Source organism: Rousettus aegyptiacus, unplaced genomic scaffold, assembly GCF_014176215.1.
Source record: "Rousettus aegyptiacus isolate mRouAeg1 unplaced genomic scaffold, mRouAeg1.p scaffold_m13_p_11, whole genome shotgun sequence".
NCBI classification, from domain to species: domain Eukaryota; kingdom Metazoa; phylum Chordata; class Mammalia; order Chiroptera; family Pteropodidae; genus Rousettus; species Rousettus aegyptiacus.
In genome coordinates, this window is record NW_023416286.1 from 50,850,188 (window position 1) to 50,878,176 (window position 27,989).

The 27,989-nt window shown below is 35.3% G+C and overlaps 1 protein-coding gene across 2 annotated transcripts in view; it reads right to left on the minus strand.

The window, feature by feature from the left end:
• Window positions 1-27,989, minus strand: part of MYO16 (myosin XVI) — a 499,709-nt gene that overhangs the window by 447,008 nt on the left and 24,712 nt on the right. Inside the window, exon 1 of one of the 2 annotated variants that reach the window (XM_016145248.2) lies at window positions 2,253-2,782. The exons of the other annotated variant lie outside the window; for it this stretch is intronic. The gene's annotated coding sequence lies outside the window, so the exon portion shown is untranslated. Of the gene's footprint in view, window positions 1-2,252; window positions 2,783-27,989 lie in introns of those variants that run through there. 2 annotated transcript variants of the gene reach the window in all.

The window sequence follows — 27,989 nt, forward strand, 5'->3', positions numbered from 1 at the left end:
TTACCACACACACACAAATAACAACAACAATAATAATAACAAAGGGGCAGGAGGAAACTTTAAGAGGAGATGGATATGTCAATGACCCTGATTTTGGTGATGGTTCCCTTATCTCCAAACTTATCAAGTTGTATACATAATACATCTACCACTTTGTACATGTCAATCATACCTCAATAAACTGGTAAAAAAAAAAAAGTGTGCTCCTGCTGAAGTAGGTAGCCCACACCGCTTGCAACATATCATACATATTAATAATGACATATCTGGTTCATGTTAATTAAATGTGCCCTGATCATGCAATTGGAGTGTTACAGCAGTGCCTAATTGATCCAAATATTTCCAAGCACATTCTGTCAATGCCTGTACTTATTACGAATCAATAACCAAACGAATTCATGGTCTAGCACTGGTCCATATAAGTATGCCAAAATAGTATCACAGTTGTCTATAAAACTGTTTTTAAAAAGCAAATACACTAAGTAGTTCACATAATGTTTCTTTACCATCAGTAGTATATTGTCTCATTCTTAAAATCTCTATCAAATTATCCTTTTGATTTTGTATATTGTGGCGGTCATTTAAAAATGAATAATACTATTTCTACTCTTCCTAGCTTTTCTTATGTTCTCTAACAGTTGGGTACCTTCTGCAGAATAGCTTACTTGGGCATGTAAAGCTAGAAAATCTAGTTGATTACAGAGTCCTGATTCAGAAATGTCATTAAACATATTAATGAACTGAGGTTGTATTTAGAAATATTTTTCCTGTCTTCTGAGATTCTATTTTGAAAAGGCTTACTACCTTCCTATCAGAAAAAAAAAAATACTTTTATTCCAAAAGTGACTTCGTACCTGAGAATTTATTTGATTTACTAGCTTGAGTGGCCTGTCTTATTTGGTATTTTGAATACACATTTTTCACTAACTATGGGTGTTCACAGCTCTTGATAAATTTACATATAAGAAATACGTAATAGCACTTACACAGAAATGGATACACATGTGACTCAGCCCAAAGTGCAATTTGATCTACAGCAACATGTCAATATGCTAGTGCCTCCGAATATCAGTGTATGATCACCGTTTTAGGTCATGAAACAAAAAGGAACACATTTTATAATATTTAACCTCAGCTTTTATTAAAACATTTCTATCTTTTCACAAGAAAAATCAATGGATCTACATGTAACTACTGGAAAGTCATAAAAATACTCAAGCAGCACTGCTTTAGCTTAGAGTTCCATTTTATTGCCCAAGAAAAAAATGCATCATCAGCAAGGGTTTTGCCAAGATCAGGCAAACATTGCCCTTGGAAGTCTATGCCAAGAGAATAAAAGAGAGCAAATATTGGTTTCTGTTATGTAAACAAGTCATGCTCTTCTGTTACACAAGTCGAACTAATGGGAAAATAGACAGTTCTTAGTATGTAAGTGTCCCCTAAGATTAGACATGTTCTAATTTCAAAGTGATTACGCCTACTAAACACATTTTCTTAAAAGAAACAACATTTAATATTAGATAGAGGCATTTCAGTATTTACCACGGCACAGATATCTCCTTCTCTATTCTATAGTGTTTTCAACAATCTCATGAGGTAGACAAAGCTTAGAATATGTATTATGAGAAAGGAAAGGAAGGAAATTGCATCAATTTTATCAGATTACTTGAAATAAGCCATTTATCATAAAGAATGACACTGACAAAGTTCAAGACACACTTTGTACACAAAGTAACACTGTATAACTGCATGCTAACGATGAGTTCTGAACACAAATAATATGTCTTGTGAATGAATTATTTTTATAGAGCCTGACCATGGGCTTCTTAAGTATTAAAATATTAACTTGTCTATTTTTGACTGATTTGTGCTACTTATATTTCATAATATTCAATGCAAAATTTAATTTACAATTACAAATGTTATCTAAAATAAAAACATACTTCATTATGTTTCCCTAAAAAGTCATTTATCTAAACATGTTAATCTAAAATGAGCAAATAAAAGCAATTTAATATCAAGAGTACATAACTTAAATATTCCTCTCCAATGTAAAATTCCCCTGTAAATATCCAAATTTAAATGAATAAAAATAAAATTAGTGTTACCTGAAATAAGTGCAAAGCATACACAAAAACCATAAAATTTCCATAATTCACTTAATTTTCAAATACCATTTTACTGGACTATCCAAAGTAAATATTTAATATTATATTGATCATGTCTATGTAGTTAGAAATGCAGTTTCCTACCAGAAATTTTATCCTGACAAATTTAGCTTGAGCATATTCCTGTGTACAACTGAATCAATTTCACACTTACTCACCTCCCTGTCTCTGGGAGGTGGTCCATTCATTGGTTTGATGTTGCCATAGCAACACTGCAACATGGTAAACACGCCAGCCAAGCTCTGCTGTTCAAGTCCCAGTATATGGTGAACTGCTTCATGCAAATTGAAACACTGTGCTTTTACAGATGAGTCTTTTCCCCTCATTCTTAGATTGATTTTAATACTGATATTTTAATTCCAATTAATGATAATTCAAGAAAAGCATATCTAAGGTACTTTCTGCTAGAGTATATTTTAATGCATATCTAAAATTTTCTAAAAGCTCTAAAGAAAAGAACATGTACTAACATGTATTAGCATCGTTAAGAGTGTTAAAGGGTCTGTAGTTTACCTGAATAATGTTTAAGAAACTTATTTTCAGGTCGAATATCTAGTTACAATGTTATATTCCCAAATAAAAGGCAATTCTCTAAAATTAAAGCTTTTGATTGACAAAGTACTACAAAGTACGTGGTTTAAAATAACAGAACACTATTCTCTCATCATTCTAGAGGCTAGAGTCCAGAATCAATGCATCATCGGGGCCATGCTCCAAAGGAGAATCTGCTCCATGCCTTCCTCTTAGCCTCTGGTGGCTGCCATCAACCCTTGGTATTTCTTGGTTTGCATTACCCCAATCCCTGCCTTGGTCTTCACATGTCTATCTTTCTTCTGTGTCTGTTTGTCTATGTCTCTTATAATGACATTGGTCACATTGAATTAAGACTGCTCTAAGGACCCAGCTTAGCTAATTACATTTGCAAAGACCCTATTTCTAAACATGGTCACATTCAATTGAACCTGCAACTGTGCTATCGAGGGAACATGTATACAAAGTAAAGAGAAAGCCAATGTCTCATCAGTCCACTGTTTCATTCATCTGGAAGGACAGGCAGCCACAGGTACTAACCTGTGCTTTTCCAACACATGAACACGTGAGAAAAGTGGTGGTTTACCACATTACAAGGAATGAGATATGATACCTGCCTTGAAGTTTTGCACTGTTCTCTTATAGACCATTTTACTCAGGGCCATCACCCTGGGTCTCTGCAGCAGGCCCCCACCCAGTGGAAGCTATAAGGTGGCAACAGGGGCAAGAAGGAGGGGACAGCTCTGTCAACCACGCTAGGAAAATCTCCAGAGGGCAGGTGCATTTAAAATCTAGCGGTGGAAGCTGCGGTGGGTGGAGTGGCTTTAGCTGTGAGACAATGAATGTCTCCCTCCCTTATTTCTTCCCTCAGACACAGATTTTAACTGCCAACACCTTTTGGAGTCTCCACTGTGTGCACCTCTCTACAGCTGCAAGTCTGGGGAGAAAACTCTGTTGAGGGTCCTCAGTCAGCAGTTAGTAGCTCTGCCCTCTGATTCAAAGCAGAGCAGAGAAAGTATGACAAAAGGTGCCTGTGCTCATGCTAAGCCCTCTCCTAAATGTGAGGGGGCAGAAGAGCAGTGAGGCCTTTCCTAGGGCAAAACTCAATGGGAGTCAGGGAGCCGGCAGCAAGCCCAAAGCCAATTTGACTCCAAAGTAAAATAGGCAAACTTGGCACAGTGAACACCTTGAATAGGAAAGGCCAAAACCTCGGCATCATTATCTTTGCTAGGAGAATAATTCAAGTTTTCTTTGTGAAAAACAGAAATCACATTTCCCCCCCATTTTACTGCAAAGCTCCTAACATTTGGAATCTTTAAGAAAACTGAAAAAAAATAATTAAAGATTATTTAATTATTCTCAGAAGATGTCACATAGGCCCACTAGGTGATAGCGTATGTGTGTATATCATTTACCTACCAATCTACCTATTTATTTACATATGTATATATAATTTTATATGTTTTTACCATACATAATAAATTTAAATAAAAGAGAAAATGCATTGTAGTACTCATATTTTTCTTTGTATAACCTTTTTGCCTTTATAAAAGTTAGTGCTGTGCAAAATTTTCAACTCTTTCTTTTAAATAACCTATTTGCCTATTTTCATCCATTTTATTTATATAACAGAAAACTTATCTTCTAAGATTTTATCATAAAAATACCATTTCCCACTTTGAGGATAGAAATCAATGGCAATTGTCCCTATCCCTATCTTTAAGTAAGCCACAATGGTGTACAAACTGTGGTTCATGAGACCAATTCAGTGGCTAGAAACCAGCATTGTTTCTAAGCTTCAGAGTCTATCTCATACAGTAAGACAAGTATTGCTTTATAAAATTTTCCTTTCAGTTATAAGTTATACTTATGTTTCAGTTGCAAGTTGTGTGTGTGTGTGTGTGTGTGTGTGTGTGCGCGCGCCTGTAGTGTAGTGTATAAATGTTGGGTGCAGTGTTAAATGTATTACTTAATGTGCATTTTGATTTAAAAAAAAATTTAAAATCCACTGCCTCTCAGAAACCTTTCACATTGTGTTTGTACACTGGCAAGCAGCATCTGAGTTTAACTTACCTGTGTACCTATGACTCTACATTACTTCTTATAGAGTTTTAGCTCACAATAAGTACATGATAAACACTTGCTGAATAACTGAAAAAAGTCATGAATAATTGATTTAGGGAATGCACACAGGTGCAAACATTAAATGATCCTCTTTTAAAACTAGCCAATCAATTAACAACTACTTTTTAAAATTGTTCATTAGAATCCAAAACACAGGCAGGATGTTCAAATGCTAGCAAATAAAATAGAATAAGTACATAAATTATATTTCTGTAACACTTGAGAAGTTTGCATTTGTTAGATAATATCATAATCTCTTTAACATTTATGAGACTCTACCACCAAAAAATGAGTGGAGGCAACACGTTTTCAAACCAAAGATGATAGATATAGATTAGAGAAACTAGTGGACACTGGAAAATATTAAAACTTCCCTCCCCAAAAGTAGACAAAAATAAGAACATGACTAGTGCTCAAATGAGATGGAGAAACAATTTAGAATAGGGAGCCAATATCCTAATGGGAGCAACTCAAAACAAACAAACAAAAAAACAGATAGATGACCTCCAAGACAGGTGTTATAAAAAAGTTTGGGAGATGAGCCCTGACCTCAAACTCAGAGAAAGAGGCCAAAACAAACAAACAGATAAAAGGTCAGAGTAACATGACAGGAAATTATCACAGAGGTCACAATAGAAAATTTTCATGAAGAAGTATTGCCATAGTGTAAATTTCTGTAATTTGTTAGCAAGTCAAGATATCAGTGAAGTGGATCCATCAAGAGCGTATAAAATAAAGAAGATATTTGCTCCAAAATACAGAGACCTCCCCGCCAGGAGCTTCATATGACACATCAAGGAAAATCAAAGTTACAGTGACTTTGAAAGAGCACAGTATCTCTGGGACATTGGAGTACAATGGGGATAACGAACCTCGATTTCAGAACCAGCACCTTCAGCGTTGGAACAGTTTCGAACCACATTTTTTCTTATTTCTCAAGGCACCAAAGTCGTCAGCAGCAGATGACGTGACAAACCAAGAAAAGAATAAAAGTGTAATGGCACACTCCATGGGGTGGCTGAGAAGACTGTGCAATAAAAACCACATGAGATACCTCTCGGAGATTTCTTAAATAATGAGAAAGGTGCTGTCTTTAAGTGGAACCAGAATAATTGCAACTGGGGTTGGAAGCAAAACTACAAAAATGCTGTTATCACCACCAAAACCGATATACCCCATGGGAATAACTAGCTCAGCCTGGGATAACTCATAATACCAACAGATTAAAAAAAAAAAAAATTCTACCCAAAGCTATTTCCAGTGTAATGTGAAAGAATGAAACAGTAAGTGTGGAATTATAGTAAACTATGATTAAATGCTATGACAGATACAGACAAAAGCAGCATTATCTCTGGGGATTCTAATCCAGACTGGCAGGCTCATGGAAGCTGCCTAGAGAGGAGAAACAAGAACTGGACCTTGAAAGGGGAATGAAAATTAGCCTGGTGAATGGAAGGCAGAAGATATGGTAGGAGGGAGGACCTAGGTCACGAGGGCACAACATAGTGCATAGCTGTAAGGGACATATTGGAGGAAATGCACTTGAGAATATGAGAATATTCTTCTATAAGGTCAAGATACCCAAAGAGGTTAAACGAACTCATAAAAAGGGTTCAATGTAAACTATAGGTAAGTTGGTAATTTGTAGGTAAGCTGGTAGATAAAGGCAACGTGCGTGGGATATGTTGAGTATAGGTAATGTGTAAACAGGAAACCAGTTCAACACAGGCAACACTGAGAATGTCAGTGAGCTGTAAGACATGCCACAGATAGAAGAAATAAATAAAAATAAAACGTGTTTCAGCAAACGAGTATTGTGTATGCATAGTAACAATGGCAGAACTAACCCATTATCTTGTCACTTATGGGCTTACGAGTCTGTCACCCAAATCTAATTAGCCACCGGTGACACCCCGTTTGCTCCCATTCTAGTCCCACATGTGTCAAGCCAAGAAAAGCACAGAAAGCCCCTGTCTGTTTACCAGGCTAATGAGTAAACGATAGCCGCGGCCAGGTGAACCTGCTCTCTGATATAGGAAGCATGTGGCATTGGCCCAGGGCATCTTCTATCTATGGGCCTTAGCTCAAACCTTTATTCAGATCCTCATAATGTCATCGACGTGGTCATCGTCGTCATCATCATCATCATCATCATCATCATCATCATGCTTCCCAGGGCTCAAGTAGTATAGTCCTCTACTTGCCTATACCTTATCCTATACACATTACTCTTATCTCTTTCCCCTTGCTCTTGCTGTGTGTTTTAAATTAAGTCGGTAAACAGAGCGATTTAGACATTTTAATTTGATGTATGAGCTTTTCTGTTCTGCATTCTCTGGAATAGCCCAGGTGGCAGTGCATTTGGAAGCTAACCTTGCATCAAGATTACTCCCCAAATAATAGTAACTATGCAGAAAACAAAGGAAATTTAGTGTGCTCGAATATTAGATGTTAGTTGTAGAGTGATGAGAGATAAGTTGAGAAAAAATAGGGATCAAATCATAAAAGACCTTTTCTATAAAGCTTAAGGGTGAAGAATTTATCCTCTAGGCAATGCAGAATTGTGGAGAGATTTTACAGAGCAAAAGTAAGAGGATGTGTGGAATAATTCTGGAATAACTATAGAGAATGACCTGGAGGGGAACCAAACTAGAGGTAGAAAAGACAGTTAAGGTGGTACTGCACAAGTCCAGTAGAAAAATAAAGACTAAGTAAGGAGGAGCTGCTCTACCAAAGGTGACAATGTTATCTTGGTTACAAACCCAAGAAGTTTCCATAAAAAGGCACAGACACAATGCCAAGTGCTACGAAGCATGGAGTTCCTGACACTGGTATTTATCAAATGCATAAAATATTAGGTGCATTTTTTAATCATGCCTGTGGTTACAGTATTTCTTTGTAAGATGCATTCCAAAAGAACAAGTTAACATTTCTGGCAAAGAATAAAAGAGAAAAATAATGGGATGCTTTTGTCCTAAATGCAATAATTCATTTTCAAAGCATTAGCAGGGATTTGATATTTTTTTTTAATTGAAAAAGCAAATTTAAAAGAGAAGAATAGCTCTGGTAAGTATAATAAAATAAAGACAAATGGTAATCATTACTTTCCTCTTTCAATTTAGTTTATTTATATTACAGATCCACAGACATTATAGCTTAAATAATCTGTAAGTACTATAAATTATTCAATATTATTTGCCTTAGTTAAAAGTCATGACAGAATACAAACAGCAGATTTAACATCGCCAGCTTGCTTTCTAAATTTTGTTTGTACTCTAGCAGGTGAGAGGAAAACTATTTTTATATTTTCTTTAAAGAACAAAAGACTCCATTTTCAGGTTCAAAGTCTTAAGTCTGAGCCAAGTGTCAATAACACTTAGGGGATAATTTCTGACATTACTTGAGCATACATGCTCGGTATCTTTACCCACAAGTGATATTTGAGTTAAAAGCTCAAGGGTACAGTCGGGTTGAACTACCAGGCAACAGCAAAGACTTCTGTGCTTTCCAAGACCATGTGCACAGCTGCCAAAGGGCTGACGCCACTGCAAGTGGCACCCCAGCAGCTCTGTCAAATAGCAGATGGAGAGGAATGGTGTCGCCAGTGGCTAAACTGTCCCAGAGGACTGCTGTCTCTCCTCATTGCTCAAATGCTCCATTCCTTGCCCATCAGCAATTGAGGTCGTGAGTGCACAAAGACAGTGAGATGGTCTGCCAGCCAGCTGGCCCCATCAGCAGCTTGAAGATGAAACAGAGCCGTATTCAGTTCCAACTGCGTGGGGAGACCACCAAAGACAGAAATCCAGAATATCTTGCCCAGGGAGGGGCCAGAGAGTCTGCACCAAAGTTCACTGCAGGAAATGGGCTCATGGTTATTCCTTCTATTTTGCAGTATTACCCAAATGAGCTTTTATTTTAAGTCAAATTTGTTTTTTTCTAATTAGCATTTTAAGATTTTTTTAGAGCAGTTTTAGGTTAACAGTAAAACTGAAGGAAGGGTACAGAGATTTCCCACATACCCCCTACCTCCACAATGCATAGCCTTCCCCATTATTAACTTCTCCCACTAGAGAGGCGCCTTGTTACAATTGAAGTACCTGAATCGACACAACATAACCACCCAAAGTCCATAGTTGACTCTCAGAGTTGTACATTCTGAGGGTTTAGGAAAATGTATAAAGACATGCATCTACTGTTACAGTATCATAAAGAATATTTTCACTGCCCTAAAAATCCTCTATGACCTGCCTATTTATCCTTCCCCTGCTCCAACTCTTAGCCACCACTGATCTTTTCACTGCCTCTATAATTTTTCATAATGTCATATAGTTGGAATCATAGAGTATGTATGTGTCCTTTACAGATTGGCTTCTTTAGCTTAGTAATATGCATTTAAGGCTCCTCCATATCTTTTCATGAGTTGATAGCTCCTTTCTTTTTAGAACTGGCCAACAATCCATCGTCTGGATGTACCACTTTTTATTTAGCCATTCATCTGCTAAAGAACATCTTGGGAGCTTCCAAGTTTTGGCAATTATGAATAAAGCTGCTATAAACATCCATATGCAGGTTTTTGTGTGAATATAAGTTCTTAACTCCTTTGGGTAAATAGCAAGGAGTACAATGGCTGGATTGTATGCTAAGAGTATGTTTAGTTTTATAAGAAACCACCAAACTGTCTTCCGAAGTGACTGTATCATTTTACATCCCCACCAGCAATGAATGAGAGTTCCTATTATTCCACATCCTAAAAAAAATTTAACCTTTAATCACTTTCTAGTGTCTTCTAGTGTATGGGAGTTGGGTTGTGGTTTTATTGTTATTTTTTTTAAAATAACATTTCCATTATTTCAATGGTCTGAAAGTTTTCAGTCTCGGGCACCTGGCAGCATCAGCCTTCTTCCCTCTCCCCCATCCCACTACCCCAGCAATATAATTCTATCCCCTAAGGACTGGCTTCCCCCCATGCATTTAATTTAAAATGTAACATAGTCCATCATATACTCCATTCTATCATCCGTTTACTTACACATCGAGTATTTACTAACTTTCTCCCCTATATATTTTGTGTTGGTTTCCCTTTGTTACTACAACAAATTATTACAAACTTGATGTAAAATGACACAAATTGATTATTTTATATTCCTGGAGTTCAGAAATCTAACACTGATTTTACTGGGGGGAGAAAAGCCCAGTGTCACTAGTGTTGTGTTCATTCTGGAGGATCCAGAGAAAAGTCTGTCCTTTTGCTTTTCCCAACTTCTAGAGGCTGCCTACATTTCCTGATTTCCGGGTCCTTCCTCCATCTTTGAAGCCAGCCATGCAGTATCTCCTAATCTCTCAATCGCACCTGCAAAGTCCCTTTTGCCATGTGAGGTAACATATTCACAGGTTCTAAGGATTAGGATTTAGACATTTGTGGGAATTATTCTTCCTGCCACATATGGGAATCTAGTAATCAATAAGACACTCCTCAAATTCCTGCCCTCAAGAATATCGCAGTCTAGGCGGATGATATTGCTGTGTCTATATAGACTATTTTATATGTATATATGTATATGTATATGATGCATATACACACATATTAATTTTTTTCAAAATTATAAAAGTGAAGCACATAATTTAAGTTGGAAAGGAGAATGGCAGGGTAGTCAAATCTATCTGGATAATGAGATAAACAAACTATTCTTAATGGATGAACAATAATTAACTGCATAAAGAGTAGGGATAAGGAATGAGTTGAGGATAGAGTAGTGTGTGCAGGGGAAATGAGAAACAGTCCATCTTTGATGACATAGAAGGTATGAATGAGGAAGTGAGAAGCCACAGAGAAGGCTGGGCAGTGGCTAAATGTCTCTCCTCACTGCAAAGAAGTTAGTATTTAATTTTTAGGATGGAGAATCATTGAAGGCTTTATGCAGGAGAATGATTTGTGTTTAAAGTAGATAACTATGACTGTGGTGGATGACTTTGAAACTAGAGACAGAAAACTAGTTGGGGAGCTGTTGCTATGTCTAGGTACAAGATAAAGATTTGACATAGAAGCTGGACAGTGGGAATAAGGTGAAAAAACACAGTTAAGCATATTTCTACTGTAAGTTGCTAGCGCTAAGCAAGAGTATGCAAAAGGAGAAACTGACTTAAGGCAGAAGCTGATGAGTGGAGTATGAATAACTTGTGGAAGGCTGCATTAATTATGTCAGTCTGAAGTCCAGTAGAATGAGGACAGAGATGATAATAAAGAATTAAAGACACTGATCACCGATTTAAAAGTTTTTCATAAAAGTTCCCTGACCCACTGCCTTCTGTTCAAAATGGGTAACCACATGGGCCTCACCGGGCCCTGTGCTCTCACTTTCGTGGTTTCATTCATACAATGAACAGTTCATCGCACTCCAAGTCCTTTTCTTGGATACTAAGGTAAACAACTCGTTTCATGAAAACTTTGCCAGACTCATTTGATTGAGGTTAAATTCGAATCTGCTTAGTCTCTCCATGCTCTCCCACCTTGCTTGTGGTGGCTTTCTCTATGTCCAGAAAACTCTTATTTAAAAAGTTCACATATGGACAGAGTAACCAACGATGTGACCCACATATTTATCATGATATAGTACCTTTTCAGAACTAAAATGCTTCACGTGTCTGCCTTTCTGATCACAGAATAAGTTTTAACAGCTCTTTATTGGATGTATAAAGTGCAGAGGGAATTACATTGGGTACTGAGAATAAAAAGAGGCTCAGTAAATACATGTTTTTGAGTAACTTAATAATGCTCAAGAATTCATTTACAAGGTTTTCAGAAGCTAAAAACCCACTAACTTTATAATGAATGAAATCAGTGCCCTCAGTTAAATATTTAAGCTATAACTACCACTGTGCATGAAATGGTGTTATTGAAAGTATACCTTGGAAATGAATCTGGGTTTTGTTTTGGTTCTGTTTTATTGTTGTTTTATCTGAAACACATAAATAAGGCTTGCCCTACAGGGTTATTATGAGAATTAAATGAGGTAGTATTAAAAGAGCTCTCTGACCCCTGGGAGACTCTCAATAGATGCCAGATTTTCTTTGTTTTGTGCAAACAATGAACCACTGAATTCAGACAGAAAATGCAAATACTTTCAAAGGCTAAAAGGGATGAATGAGGAGTAAAAGAATCCAGGTGAAGGGGCAAAAGAGAGTAGAGACTGTGACTGTGGTGAGCTAGAGAATGTCTGGGCCTTCAGTAGGGACCACCTGGCTGCCCTTGGCTGTGGTCATTCATATTGGACAACAGAAACTTGGGCCACCTGCTCTGCCATTCTGTCCAAGGAAGTCAGATATAACCACAGAGCTCAGGTGGGCACCACTTAACTAAAATAGAGGTTTATTAAACTTTGTTCAGGAAAGAACAAAGATGTTTGCTAAAGACAATATGAGTTTCCAGTTCGTAATTTCAGCTCTAGAATTTATTTGCTCAATGTTACTTATAATAAACTTCATTTAAATATAGGTAAAGACAAATTATGAAAATATCCAAGACCTCGTCTAAAAGTAGAGATGTGTTTGAGAGGGGAATGGTTGGGGAGATGAAAGAAGTTTACCTATATCTACTTTTATTTATTAAACAAGTATATTCTCAGTATTTCTTATGTGCCACATACCATGAAAAACTCTAGAGGGCCTTAAAATATAAATTTTTATGCATAGAAACAGACAGTAAACAAAGAAATGTACTATGCTTCACATTATAGAAAAAGTATCTTACAAATGTGTGAACAGTGAGTATATCATAAATATACATATATATTCATTCAAACCTTTGACTTATATGTCAACATATATTAGCTAATTATATATATATAATATATTTATATGATTATATGATTATATAAATATATTATATATATTTATATATAATTAGCTAATAATTATATATAATTATTATATATATAATTATATATATTATTATATATAATTAGCTAATATATGATATATATATAAAAATTTCTAAAATCTATATGAGAAAAATTGTAACACACTCATGAGAGACATAAAAGTATATTTGAGCTAATGGGACTATATTCCAAGTTCTGAGAATTTTAGTATTTTAAGTCCTCTACAGCAATCAAAAGTATAAAATTACAAGCTTACTTATATACTATAACTTACATAATAAGGTAAAATATTATTACGTTAAAAATCATACTACATAAACTATAATTCATTATGAATTATCTTACATAGCTCAAAATATAAATAAACCTTTCAAGTTCAGATCTTCTATGCCAAGAGAAATGTTTGTTTGTACGCCAAACGTTTTCAAGGTTAGTAGATGAGCTAAAATTCATAATTAGAATATGTAGTATTTATTTTCTTGTTAATAGCTATAAAATTCCTGGTTGATATGACCCCATAAACACACAGAATTTACAACCATTTACATTAGGCAATATTAGCTCCTCAAGAGAGCTCTGATTTCACCACCAAGCCTGAAAATCTGCACAAGGAGAATGTAACATATGAGAAAAAAGAAACCAGTTGATAGCAAATAAACTGGAACCAATAAGAAATTATCACACCTTATAGCTTAATCTTTGCAAGGAAAAAGACAGTTATTCTGGGCCATTCCTAGCCAACAAAAACAACCACTTAAAACTCCGATTTCTATTTCAGGGTGTACTTGGCATTGGGATGTATTGTCATGGTATAACATTTATTATGATTGATTACTCTACCATTTTCTCCTAAATAAAATGAATCATTGTTGATAAAAGTGCATGTACGTGAGCATGAATTCATGCACTTGCACACACACACACACTTGCACATACATACACACACATTACATTCACAAATCTCCAATAGAATCTGGCATTGTTTGTGGAAATAACCAAGACAGAATTCAGTCCTTAAAAGTTTCTAATGAAAAAAAGGTAGTTTTTCAAAACCGTAGTTATATTTTTAAAATGAGATTGTGATGGGGAATGAAAATAAAGTATAATTACTGCATATGTTAAAGTATAAACGAAGTGTTTATTTGGTAAGAAAGCCATATGTGCAACACTTTATAGACATATACTGACTACAGATGTTAATCACCCTTTCACACCTAGTCCCTCACCCAGGTTTTGTTTATTTAATATTTCATGCGGTAGGCATGAAACCATGTTAGGAATAGTAGGGACAGGATCCACGTAAATATTAGATAACATTTTTTCCCGAAGAAGTGTATTTTTCTGTATAGGACAGAATCTCTTTTCAGATCATTTCCTTTCCTTTCCTTTTTTTTTTTTTTTTTTTTTTGACCTTATAAACTATTTTAAAACACTAAGGATAGTCAAAAAGAAGAGAGAAGTATAGCAGGTGGGTAAATCTCCAAGTTCTAAATGATATTACTCTGCAGTTGGTCTGGGGCCATCAGAGCTTTCTCCCAAACAATGGAGACTAGCACCTCAGTACCCATGCACAAGAAGGAATGCATATGTTGGAGTTCCCTGTCCATTTTATTATACCAATGAACACTAGCGCAACTAGTTACAACAATTAATGAATTCTCAAGAAACTCCATTTGCTAATTTTGAACCTAAAAGACTGAGGTGGCAGCTGAAGTGAGAGCATTTATTAAGATCCCAGTCATCATCATCACTGCTGCCTGCACTGTCAACACCACCCCGCCATCACCATCATTATAATCACCATCCTTATCACCCACATCATCATCCACCTTATAATCCCAACCAACATCTCCATCATCACCACCACCACCGTCATCGCATCGTTGTCAAATGCAGCAGCCTTACAGCATAGTAACTTGTAAAATAATTTTTATCATTTGAAGACATCTCTTTTCCTCAAAGCATTAAAAGTAGACCACAATTTTTGTAAAGGAGTACCTCATATATTTCACATATGAAGAAAATTTGGGCTTGGGTAAGTGAAGACATTTAGGGACCCGCCCAACACCTTCTATGTGAAGGTAACAAATCAGCTTTTTAACCTACACCTTCTGGGGACTCACAGCTCTCCTCAAAACCATGCCATCCCTTGGGAAGTTTAAATGAAGTGGCATCTGAACTATATGACAAATTCAAAATAATGATCCAAATTTAAAAAAAAAAGGATGGGAACTGTACATTGAAGAGTTCCACTCACTCAAACTCTGCTACCAGTCAAAGCACTACTCATCCAGCTTAAGTGGCCTTGGTCACCTCAGCATTGCTATGATACACCTCATTGTATCATGATATCTTCCCTCATACAGCCCGTTTACTGAGCTGATTTCTAAGCTCTTGGATGACAGATACCATATGCCCTACTCCTTTATAACTGCTATAGTAGATTGTGTTGCTTTTGAGAATGACCTGATAAAGATCCAGTAAATGACTGAGTATCCGAAAAGGTTTGCTTACTGGGTGTGAAGGGTGGTATGCAGCAGCCATATTTCACACGGTCTCATGAGCCAATGGTGTGTACATTTTGTCAGCTCTGTTCATAGTCATCCCATCAGTAGCATGAAACCAGCCATACTGGGCATATACATACTTTGGAAACTGAGAAATGGTACTATCAGGAGCCCCTCCATTCCAAAGAGTCAACTGTTAACATTACAGACATGACTGCTTGTAGACACAGGTGAACTGACAGTGGGCTCAGTACTCGACAGTCCTGGGTTTTGTTTGGAGCCCTGATATGAGATTGCTAAGTGATTCTGAGCCACATCTGATTTTGTTCTCTGCCTTTATTTTGGAGAAGGAGTAACATTTACCATTTACCAACCTCATACAATTCTCTTTCTTGAGTGATTTGAATATCAGATATGAAATATGTACTACAAATACAAAACCCTATTCTTTTTATTATACTGAGAAACAAAAATGAAGTGAGAAGGGAAACACAAGGTTCCCATCTCCACTGGGGACAGGGGTGTCTGTGTTGTATCAGCATTGTAATGAAAGGAACAGAGACTATGACATATCGTACAGTTGAACTCTTTGGGCTTCAGTTACTACTCAAATGCTACTTCAGAGAGTATTATCTTCACTAAACATTCAGGAAGCAAATAAAGAAAATAAACATCTAGCACTTGTCAAGTGCTAGCTAGGCTTTATAATAAGCTACATTTGGGACTCTGTGTGTGTGGTTGTGCGTGGGTGTGTGTATGTGTGTGACAGAGAGATTTCTCTGAGATAAATCTTTTCACCATGATATAACTCTGTCACATTACACAATAGATATTATTGTACATTTTAGAATCACAATAAACATAGATTATAATTAAACTTTAAAGGTCTTTCTTAAACTTAAAAGCACTTTCAGGGTCATCTTGACATAGTTTCAACACCCTAAAACTAACTGCCCCAGAAAATCCTATTTTCAAAAGAGCCCCCCAAGAGAGCAGCTTCAGTTTCCTTATAACGAGAAACCAGAATAAAAGATGGATGGCTGTCTGCTGTGTACCATGTGCTACGAGAGCAGCCCTGACAGCTCCTGGCCAGAAGTGGCTGTAGCTGCCTCCAGAACTCTCAGCCATGCAAATGCCACTACTGTGGGCCACTTCTAGGCTGCCTCTGACCTCACTTCTCTCAGCAATCCCATTTTCACACAGAGTCTGAACACCCTCAGACCTGGGTGGCTTGACCCTATGAAAGGATACACTCATGCAGAAAAATGGTGGCACAGCACAGCTAGAAAGTCGTTCCATCATGGCCAAGGGCCACAATCCCAACATCACAGCAACCTTTACCACCAGTATATTTGAGAGATTATGGTGCGGCAGACGCTATCCATACATTTTCACATTTGGTCCTCACGGAAACTATAAGGTAGATATCTCCATTTCTTGAAAGCTAAGAAGGTTGTCTGAGCACACAGAAAGTGGGAAAATCGGACCCCAAACTCAGTTCTGACCCGGCGTGTCAGGTCTTGGTCACTGCCATGCACTACCCCACTGCCATGCTCTTCCACTGCTCTTTTTATCTAAAATATGACTCAACAATTCCATTTATTCTCATTTAATATCTAAGGTATTACATGATTGGGAGACCTCTGGAGATCTGTCCTCTATCAAAGGAAGATCAATTGAGGATGAGAACTGATCCCTATGTTCTTCCTATAATAAATTAGATCACAAATTAAAATATTAATTTAAACACATTAATACACATGTGCTTAAAACCATTAAAAATCTAACAATGTATAGTACTGGATGTAAAAAAATAAAACTAAAGAATGTATAAAATTCTTTAATAAAGTATATGATAAAAGTATTAACTGAAAGTAATCAATCTGCCTGGTACATTTATTGTGGTCAAAGAAGAGAATCTAGGATTCCATTTTGCTAAAATAAGATCTCATTTTATAAAGGTATAAAGGTATATTAACCTTAAAATATGCTGAAATTACTTAGTGGGTATTACTGCTTTCTTTCCAGTCACAGTAAACATAGATAATTGTAATTAAACTTTAAACAATCAATAGTTTCTTTCTTCAAATAAACCTTCCTTAGAAATCATTCTTTATTTTATTCACTCAGTAATGACTTTCCTTATCTTTCTCAAATATTCATTTGATACTTTGCATAAGAAAAGGCTTGTGATAGCTGATATTGAAAAATACTATGTATTAAAAAAAAAGTAAGCATGATATTTTGGGGGAAAATCAAACATCTGCTTTCTGTGGATACTAAACAATGTTTCATCTGCACACATCTATCTTCAGGTTGACGTTAACATACTCATAAAAAAAATCACATTTGTTACATAACAAAATCTTAAGGTGACAATTAATAACTTGTTTAAAAATTAATAATGGCATAAAATGCAAACGAGCTTCATCGTAATTCTCTCTGATTCACACCTTTACTCCAGCTATAGAAAACTGTTTCTCAAGAATATTATTAAAAATTTTATGGATAATCAGTTTTCTCTTTATTGTTATATAAAATGTTTTGATATCTTTTAAAAACATCCACAGTAACATTTGTATAAACTCCCATGTATTTACTATTTCCTAGGAATTTGTAGATACGATTTCAAAATAAAGACTTATCCCAAGGATAAATTTGTATATTTAACTCATTTCAAGGGATACTATAGCATTTGAGACATTGAAGAAAAGTCACAGAACCAAAAACCCCAATAACTCTTTTGTTAAGAAATAAATATTAATTGTTAAATATTGAGTTTCTGAAGGTTTTTTTATAGTATCTCTATTTTGAAGTATGTTGGAAATCTTTTCATTATAAAATGTTCAAAAGAAAGATGAAAGAAAATGTTGAACCCATGACCTTTAAAGCATAAATTTAAAAATATGGAATAAAATAGCCTAGTGGTTAAATAAATTCTCTATTAAATATTACAGTGCATCAGATACATTCCTTATAGAACATTGTGTCTATCTATACTTATGCTAATGTTAGTGTCTATACAAATATCTAAAGATGTATAATTAGTAAATATAGTATAGGTCTTTAAAGTCACTTGTAGAAAATGTGTAAATTGTTACTTCAGTTTCCCGCTTTTGATCTGAATAATATTGTGGCAAATAGGCAATGATAAGGATATTGAAAAATTATGAGTGACTAGCACTCAATAATGCCAATTCCCCTTTGGAATTTATGTAGTCTTCTTAACAAGTCTCAGGCCATGTCAAATGCAAACAACATCCACTCTATCTTAATATTTTTCTCACCTGAAATTTTCCTTAATCTTCAAATTTCCACTTAGATGTATTTTGAGTAATACAATTAAGCTTTATCACTTTTAACATGTAGGAAATTTAAATTTTGCTATAACTGTAAGACGGAACCTTTCCTTTCTTGGCTAATTGACGTTGAAACTACATTCTTAGAATAGTTATGTTTTTGGAAAAACAGAACACTTTACATTTCTGATCCAATTAAGCTATTTCACTTTAGTTTCTAAGAGCGACTGGCTCTTCAGAAATAGACACTTTACAACATTCCATTTACAATGAATATGGAAACAGGTGAAAAAACGAGAATAGTGTATTCCTAAATAAAGAATTATACTGTTACAAAAAAATTATTAGATGTCTCTTTTCTATGAGTGGCAAAAAAGCTCCAATTTTCTAGCCTTTAACAGAACTGAGACTTAACAACTGTTTAGAATCACACAAGTTCTAAATAACCTCTTTCTTATGGAGCAGAACTGTCAATTCTACCACGTACTACAGTCCTTCAATGTGTTCCTTGGTCATGCCAGGCTCATTTCTTGTGGGTGATACCTTCAAGTGCAATCATTAGCAAAATTAAGGCTTTTCCCAAATGGACAAAATAATAATTTTCCAATATCCTCCTTTTACATAGGAACTACTATTATTTAATTATTTACAAAATACTAGCTTTGCCACAAAAAAAAAAAAAAAATCCATAAAAATAAGGCATTCAAAATATATACGGCAGACTCCTTGATATGGCTACTTTTATGGTGACCATCATATACTTACTTAAATGTGATATCAAATATTTTCCCACCTTAGTCTGTCAGTTCAGTCATACAGAATCTAATTCAAGAGTTATATCAAAAAAGGTATAAAGCTAGTCATATAATTACAAAAAAATATAATTACATATAATTACAAAAAAACTAACTGATCATTAGCCCTAAAATTTTTAATCTTTTTCTTAAGAAGTTAGTGTTGATGTGTGCTTCCCCTATTACAGATCTATTAATTTGAATTTTAGTGATAAACACTAGTTGCATAATCTTGGCATGTAACTATCATCTTGCAATGACACAAATGATCTAATACTGTTTCCATCTCTGCACTCCTTGAAAATTATGCAAAAGTAGGGCCAAACAGAAAACAAGGAGAATATATGTGTATTTCTTCCCACTAGATTACCAGTGACAAAAATAAAATAAAATAAAATAAAATAAAATAAAATAAAATAAAATAAAATAAAATAAAATCGATATTCTGAGTGAGGTTTCTGAGTTTTGCAACCCTCCTCCTCTTAGCTGTGGACAGAGCAAAACCAAAAATTGATTAGCACTCAATTCTAAATCTGAGTCTCATGGATCTTCAACAGCTGACTTGTTAAATATGCACAGTAACAGAATCCCAGATTAGAACTTTCCTCATAAGCAGGCCATTAATAAACCCATTTTTCAATGTGAGAAACATCTGCACATTACCACCATAATACTCCTTCTTAAGCATAGCATTTCATTCACTAGTTGACAGGTCATAAGTTATTTGACCCACAGGGAGGCAGATCATCAATTTACAGTTTCTTGTCCTGCTTTTCTGGACAAACCATGAAGTTTGATATATGTTTTAGGTCATTCATCATTCATTTGCACAAAGAATAAAATACCGACTTTCTAAGAACTAAAAACCAAAAGGGGAGGGGTCCATGCAGATTGCTATTTAATCAATACCAGTAAAATGCAGGTCTGTTCTATTTTGCAGTGCGCATTGGTAAGGACTTCTTAGATTCATAAAAAAGCCTACTCATTATTATAAACATGATTTTTTTTATGCATCATATAAATTATTGATGTTAAGAAAGAAAGTTTCTTAGAAAAAGTCTTTGGCAAACACTGATCAAATCCATTTCTCTTAACTCAAGCACAGAACATGCAACGCTGGAATGTAATTTTTCTGATAAATGATAACGTGGCACAGTATAATTTTTAATCTGGTAGTGCAGCTAGAAAGCTGCAGCTGCTGTATGCAATCTGGGAAAAACACCAGGATGAAGGCAGAGTGGCACAAGCCGTAGGTAGGAGCAATGAGGAAGAACTTGGTGGTGTGCCTTTTCAGCTGAGAGAATTAAAAAAAAAAAATGAAAACTTAAAACTTATGTCCATTCTTTTTGGACTATAGACTGAATATTCTTAAAGACACCAGGGACCAGATCCAAGCTTGGGATTGATTCTTGGAATAGCCAGCTTTATATTGCAGTGCCATGAAAGACTTTCTTAATTCATTCCACAAATAGATTCTGGTGTTCTAGCCACTGTGCTAAGGACTAGGGACAAAGAAATAAATAAAAAGGAGCATCTATCCTCTAAGGCCTTAGACTGGAGTTGGACAGAAGCAAGTACACCAGTAAAGATCAATCTTAACAAGACCCCTTCAATTATTAGACCCAGAAAGATAGGTTTCCTGGAAAATATCACCCTCATTCTCCTCCAACTCCTAACACTTTCTTCCATTCATAGTTAAGCTTCCATGAGAAATAATCCCTATTTGCTTTCTCCACTTCATCACCTCAATGTTCATTCTTCTACCCACTGTGTTATGGTTTTGACTGTCCCCTTCCCACATGCACACATACCACCAGATGCCAAAGTCATGCCAAAGTTGCCAATAACCAATTAATTGCTAAATAAAAGTTCCTGCACACTCTTCACCAAGAATGATTTTTCAATTTTAGCATTAATTTTTCTTCCCACAACACTATATGTTCCTATTTCTCTTTCTAAATTTTTTATTACTTCTCATGTCACTTAACAGTTGATCTATTCTCCCCACTTTTTAAATATCGTTACTTCTTCTGACCCAACCTTGGCCTTTTTCTCTATGATGCTTTCTATGTTAATCTATTTACATTCACTTGGGATTTCACATCAGAAATCCCAAGTTTTAGTTCCAGGAATGTCAATAATGTTATCTGTGATGATGCACAGTTTGTTAGTTATTGTTTAAATTCAAACCCTACCATGACTCCAGCTTCAAGAAACCAAAGGACTAAGCTTTTTGCTGGTTCTTGGAACATTATTTTCAATATGTATCTCCTCAACTTCAATAGTTTAATAAATTCCTCCTGCTATGAAAATGCAGTGTGGTAGCTGCAAAACTACATCTCTGAGCTATAACAACTTAGTTGTAATTTTTTGATTATTGATCCTAAAAAGTTTATATTAAGATCTAATTTTTTTCTGTCTTCTCTGAGTGATGTTGCTCAGGCAAAGCTAAAATAGATCACTAGGGAGTTAAAAACTACTCTCACTTGATCTACACCATATATTCTGATGCCATTGTTTCTTATAAAGTGCTGAATCTAGCAATGTTCCTGTACTCAGAACAGTATACACATACACATGTGTTCACGCACGCACACGCACATACAATAAAAGTGCTGCATTCCATAAAAGTGAAGTTTTTTTCTGTCAGTTAGACATCTCTAACTGTTCCAAATCTAGAGAAAAAGTATCAAGGGAAATCAAACCATTAATTCAGCATTAAGTAAAACCCTGGAGTGTGCTTAGTATTTTGTTGGGAGCAATTGGATATGTAGAAAAAAGAATAAGGCATGGTTTTAGCCTTCAAAAATGAAACTCTGGTGAAATAACATAACTCTTGAATACTGGCTTGGCAAATGACCACCAAGAATAAAGACTATAAGGCCTAGTACCTTTTGTAGCTAGGTAAAGCCACAGACTACACTCTACCCATTGAAACGTAGGAAGTCCCCTGGAAAGGAAGCGGCATGTCCTTCTCTTCCACCAGACAAGAATCCTGGTCCCTGATGATCATGCGGCCACCATGCCAGGCCCAGGTTGTGCATGTCACTAGATTAGAGAAAAATAAATAAATATCTTTATCATTTAGACCACCGTCATTTTGGATATTTTTGCCACTTTAACTAAGCCTATATTTAAATGATACAAATGAAGAGAACTAATATCTATTAATGTTTGGAAGGTTATTTTCCCACTTTGCTATAGAAATAAGGAAAAGTCAAGAACTGTCAAGTTCTTGTACTTGACAGTGTTTTTACTTAAGCCTAGAGAGATCTGTCAGATGCAGTTCACAAGCCAGCAGAGAACAGAGGTCTCCCAGTTGTCTCACACAGAAACAGAACCAGTAAAGATTCCATTTTACTTTTACTTTTCCTGAGTGGAATTAGAAAAATGACTGTGATTCTTACACAAAGAGTTAAGTACCTCATGTGCAGACATTCGAGGAACATACCAAGTGTCAGCTATTCTGACAGCAGCATGAACTATTTTTCTTGCTCTTGCCATTACAATCGTCACCAGACACCGAAAATCTCTAAGAACAATCAAGTGAATGTGGGATATTCTGAGCACTGGGCTGCTTCTGGGGCTATCTGAAAAACATAAATTAAATATACTTTCATGACTAACCAAAAATAAGGGAGTGGAGGAAAATCATGTGAAATCTTCAGCAAAGAAAAAGTCCCAGTATTATAATCAGAGAATTATTGTAGGGTACTATATTTGCCCAACTGAATACACACAGTTGAAATCACTACCAAAAACATTTGCATTTTTTAATTCAAGGTAATTTTTACTTCAAGGAAATATAGACTCATTTCTATGGAAAATTTGCCTTAACTTTTCTGGCCTAAAATTCCTGTGTCAGTTTGATAGCTCAGTGTAGTTCTTCTTCCAAACCTAGAATCAGCCTTTTCTTCTCACTCTTTTCTGACCCTGTCAGCTCATCCACACCCGTATTAATGAATTGTCAGCCACTGATTCATATTTTACTCCCTTGCTAGGCCTCTTCTGTGAGTATTATGAAGCATAAACGTGTCCCACACTGAGCTGCTTTTCCTTAGTGTTTCCCATTTCAAAAAGCAGAGCCTCCTCCCACCAGTTGTTTGGACCAGAAATCTGATCATCTTCCTTACGTCTTCTTCCTACAAACTCCAATTCAAATCTGCCCCCAATCCTTCCTGTTTTGCCTCTAAAACAGATTTCTGAAATGTGCCCACTTCCCTCTACTTCTGTCTCACTGGGCCAAAGAGGCCTCACTTTTGTATGGACTATTAAAGCATCCCCACTGCAAATTTTTCTTGCTTTTCTGTCTCCTTCCGATGTTGTCCACATTACCACCACAGTGATCTTAAGATTGGTCACATTATTCTCTTATTTAAAACCCTTCAAATGGCTAACCATTTCTCTCAGAACAAAAATATCAATCCCTAATCTGGCCTCAAAGTCCTCTATACTCTGACCTCTGACTGTCCTTCCAACTTTAGTGTAACCTATTCTGTCTCTCACTCAAAATTTCAGTCTCGCTGTTTTTTTTTTTTATTTTTACTTTCTTGAAGTCACCTCACCAGTCCAACCCCAAGTTCATATGAATTCTATCCCCTCTTCCAGCAAGGCTGATTTTTCTATGGCTGAATACTTTCTAAGCCTAAGGCAATAAAAGAGATCACTAAAGAAAAGATAAATAACTATAAAGGTAATCAAATTAAGATATCTCCATTTCAAAAAGATATCACAGACAAAAGTTTTTAAAAACCTAGAAAATACTGATGATACAGAAAAAGTGTTAACAGCATCATATCAATGAATCAAAAATTTAAGACCCAAACGATAAATGGGTAAAGATGATTTTCCAAAAAAAAGTACAATGATTAACAGTCATTAAAAATGTCAAACCTTGTTAATAATTAGAAGTACAGTATAACATATATGACACATTTTTTATTATAATTTGAAGATAGACACTAAAAGTTAAGTTTTTACTGAGAGCAAGACACTTAGCTAATGTCGAGAACATGGCGGTAGCCAAATAGATACATTATCTGTCTCCACAGAGCCTACACTCAAGCAAAATGGAGACTTATTATTCAATAATCATATATAATTAATGTATCCATAACATAATAATATTAAAAATCTATTTTTGAAAATTGAGGTCCCATTATTAAATTGAGTAACAAAGTTGGACATCTGATCTATTTAAATCTAATTTCTCTAAAAGAAACAATGCTTGAGATAAAGAACTGGTCCTACAATCCTATCACACCATACACTTAAGTAATCATTGCCCTTTTCTCTGCAACTTTTAGAAGTATCCACTTTTCCTTTTAATTTCTCTTTCTTTTTTTAGCACATCTATTTTTTCCTTTCTTTACCCACCATTTCTCCTCCTAATGACTCTCTATCTGTGGTTATTGTTAAAGTGTGGGCTCTTATCCTCCTGGCTCTTCTCTCTCTTGGATAGATCTATCCATAGAACTTGGAAGTGACACGGAAGCAGCAAGGACAGAAGAATTTGCAGCAGTATCTGGGGGATCTATGCAGTAGGCACTACAGAGCTACATTAGCATGGAGCCCACTATGAGAAAAACAAAGAACTTGGGAATACAGATCCACGTGATCAGTTGGGAAGCTTGCTATGGGGATGGTAGAAAATTGTTGGGAGAGATTTGAGGTTTCAGAAAATCCTGGTGAGAAAGAAAACAAAATAATGAATATTTTTCAGTAAAGTTACTTTTCTCTTAACTGTGCTCTAATGGAGTGGACCTTCAGAAATATAAGCTGTACCGTAAGTAGTACATGAGAATGTTCACTTATCTAAAATCATCATAAGACTGACTGGTCCTGCTGAATCAAAGATCATGATAAGGTTGTTTGGTATTCCCCTGAGTTATAAGTAAGAAGTCTAGCGGTTAATCAAATCAGCATTAATTAAATTAAAATTATTCAAGATGGGGCTGTATTTTTTTTTTCTTTCACAGAATCAATTGTAATTTACTCTGCCAATTCAGAAATATACTCCACAATTAGGTGTCAGGTTCAAGGAAAAAATGCCATGAAGATGACTAAACTGGGGTCCCTAGTCTGTTCCTGATGTCCCTGATGATCCACTTGATTTTACTCAACATTTATAGTTCATATGCATGGGGAACACTGTTAGCTCTAGTAGGAAGAGGAGCTGACTCTGATGGAGTTTTAATACAGGAAAAACAAATTAAAAATAAACATAGAGATTATTTTTCTTCCCCACTGGAATGTTTTTGAGTTTCCAAAAGAAAGTACTTTATTAAGTAATAAAAATAGATTTAATGTGGAAACAGAAGTTTTCTAGATTGACAATTCAACAAATGAAGAAATAAAGTATTTAATGAAAAATATATTCTCAAGGATCATGGGAGGTGCCAGAATGATAAAGGAGTTCCATGAACCTCTCCCTGCCCTAAACACCCTAGTAACCTTAATGATCTAGGTGAAGAGAGGAGAATCAAGGACCAGAACAACTTATATAAAAAAAAATTTATGATAGCAATGAAATAAATATAATTCAATACATAATCATTTGACAGTTAAACTATAGGCATCGTTGGTGGCTGATACTGGGGTTTGAAAGTGAAGAGATTATTTCAAATTGGGGTGAATTAGTAAGAAAAGCTTTTGGGAGGAAATACTGTTTATGTTTTGAAGGATTTGAAAAGCTATAGAGAAAAATGTAAGGAGATTTTTAAAAATATGGTGGCCTTTTTGGTAACAAAACAATAACAACAATAATTTGTGTGAAGCAAATCCAATCCTTTGTTTTTAATTAAGAAATCACAGACTAGTTAAGTGTATTCCTTGCACAGCTAGTCAAATACACATCTGGAATTAGAGCCTGCCTTCTAGATGAAGGCTTTATCCACTCTACCTTGGTGCTCCAAAGAAAGAGTTGGCTCAGTGGGTGTCTAAAGTGCAATTCTCTAATTCTGCTTTGCTAATCTTGTCTTTGATCTCAGAGTTTTCTTGGACTTGAGACATTACTATTGAACCACCTCTTCTGACCTGTCACTCTAGACTGGTTTAAATCCTTTAGCTGCCTTCTTTCCTCTTTATCTTCCTTTTTCTTCTTTTGGTAAGTATGGTCATTTTTTTTCACCCCACATCTTCTTGGAAGAAAGTCAAAAGCTGAAAGAAAGAACAAAGAAACTGAGAAAGAAAGAAATGGAGGAAGGAGTGAGGAAGAGAGAAGAGGAAATGAGAAGAAAGAAAGAAAGAAAGAAAGAAAGAAAGAAAGGAAAGAAAGAAAGAAAGAAAGAAAGAAAGAAAGAAAGAAAGAAAGAAAGAAAGAAAGGAAACAAACTAACACACCTATTTTCTTCCTTGGCCTATTCCAATACTTAGTCCCATCTTCCCAAATATAATTCAGAGAATTAATATTTCCTAGCTGATACAAGAATTTACACTTCAAATCTTGCTGTACTTATTAAAGCAGGATAAAACTATGTCTCCTCACTATGTTAAGTTTCTTGTCTTAATCTTGGCATTGGACTTAATGTTTCTTGTCCCAAATTCTATCCTCAGATCTTAAATAGCCTCAAGTTGCATCATCTGGCCAAAAGGTTAACTGTTTGTAGGGTCTGTCTCTTTAAGGGATTTTGCTCTTCACCTCATTCACGATGCTTTCATTTAAAATAAAATACCATATTTAAAAAAGCTGTCAAATATAGAAAATATATATGCAAATTTGTTTCCATGAAGCATTAGTTCCACTTAACTGCTTAAAGCTTCACATCTGTAAACACTTATCACTTTTTTTACTCTTCTTGTTTACTGTAACTTACTTCCTCATGACTCAGTAGATGCTTGGGGATCCCACAGTTACCAATTTCCCATGTATCAAACCTAATGAAATTAGGTGCTAGGGAGTGGACTGTCACTCCAGTTAGATGTTTATTCCAGAGACACATGGAATACAAAGGAATCATAAAGCAAGGAGTATATTTTGGAAGTCCATGAATAAATAAAAAAATTAACACCCTTGGTTTCAGAGAATCAACACCAAGATAATAGGAAGGACAACTGGAAAAATATTTTAATAAGAGAAGAAAAACAAACAGGAGTATGACTGAAGCAAGATTTCTATATTAGTTAATCCTTACAAATGACATGAGTAAATTGTGACACTACACTTGCATGTTCAAATAATCCTTTTATTGGTATGTACTATTATCACAGACATTAGCATGGCCAGTCTACACAGATTGATGACTCATATACAAAGTAAGTCAAATTACCAGACACTTTTGAGTACCTACCGGAATCTGTGCTAAGTGATTTCTTTAATGAGCATGTATAGAAATGGAAAATCATAAGCCCCATATTTTTTGATTCAGCCTTTACTCAAAACTATAACTAAAGCCAATAACTATAAGTCTTAATCAACAGTTTAATAAAAAAAAAAATGAAAAGAATTGAGAGACTGTTGACAGGGGGAATTTGATGAAACAAAGCATGTATTTATGTATTATATCACATAAAAAAATAAGGAAAAGGGTGTTGAAATTTACTTACCAGTTACCATCAAACTCAAGTTGACTCTACACTTAATCTGTAACTTTTCATTCTAAACTTGAATTTCTACAGAAACTCAATTTGTTTGTAATTGAAAACCTGTTTTCTTATAAATATTGAAAAATATGTTTAAATAATTTAAAAG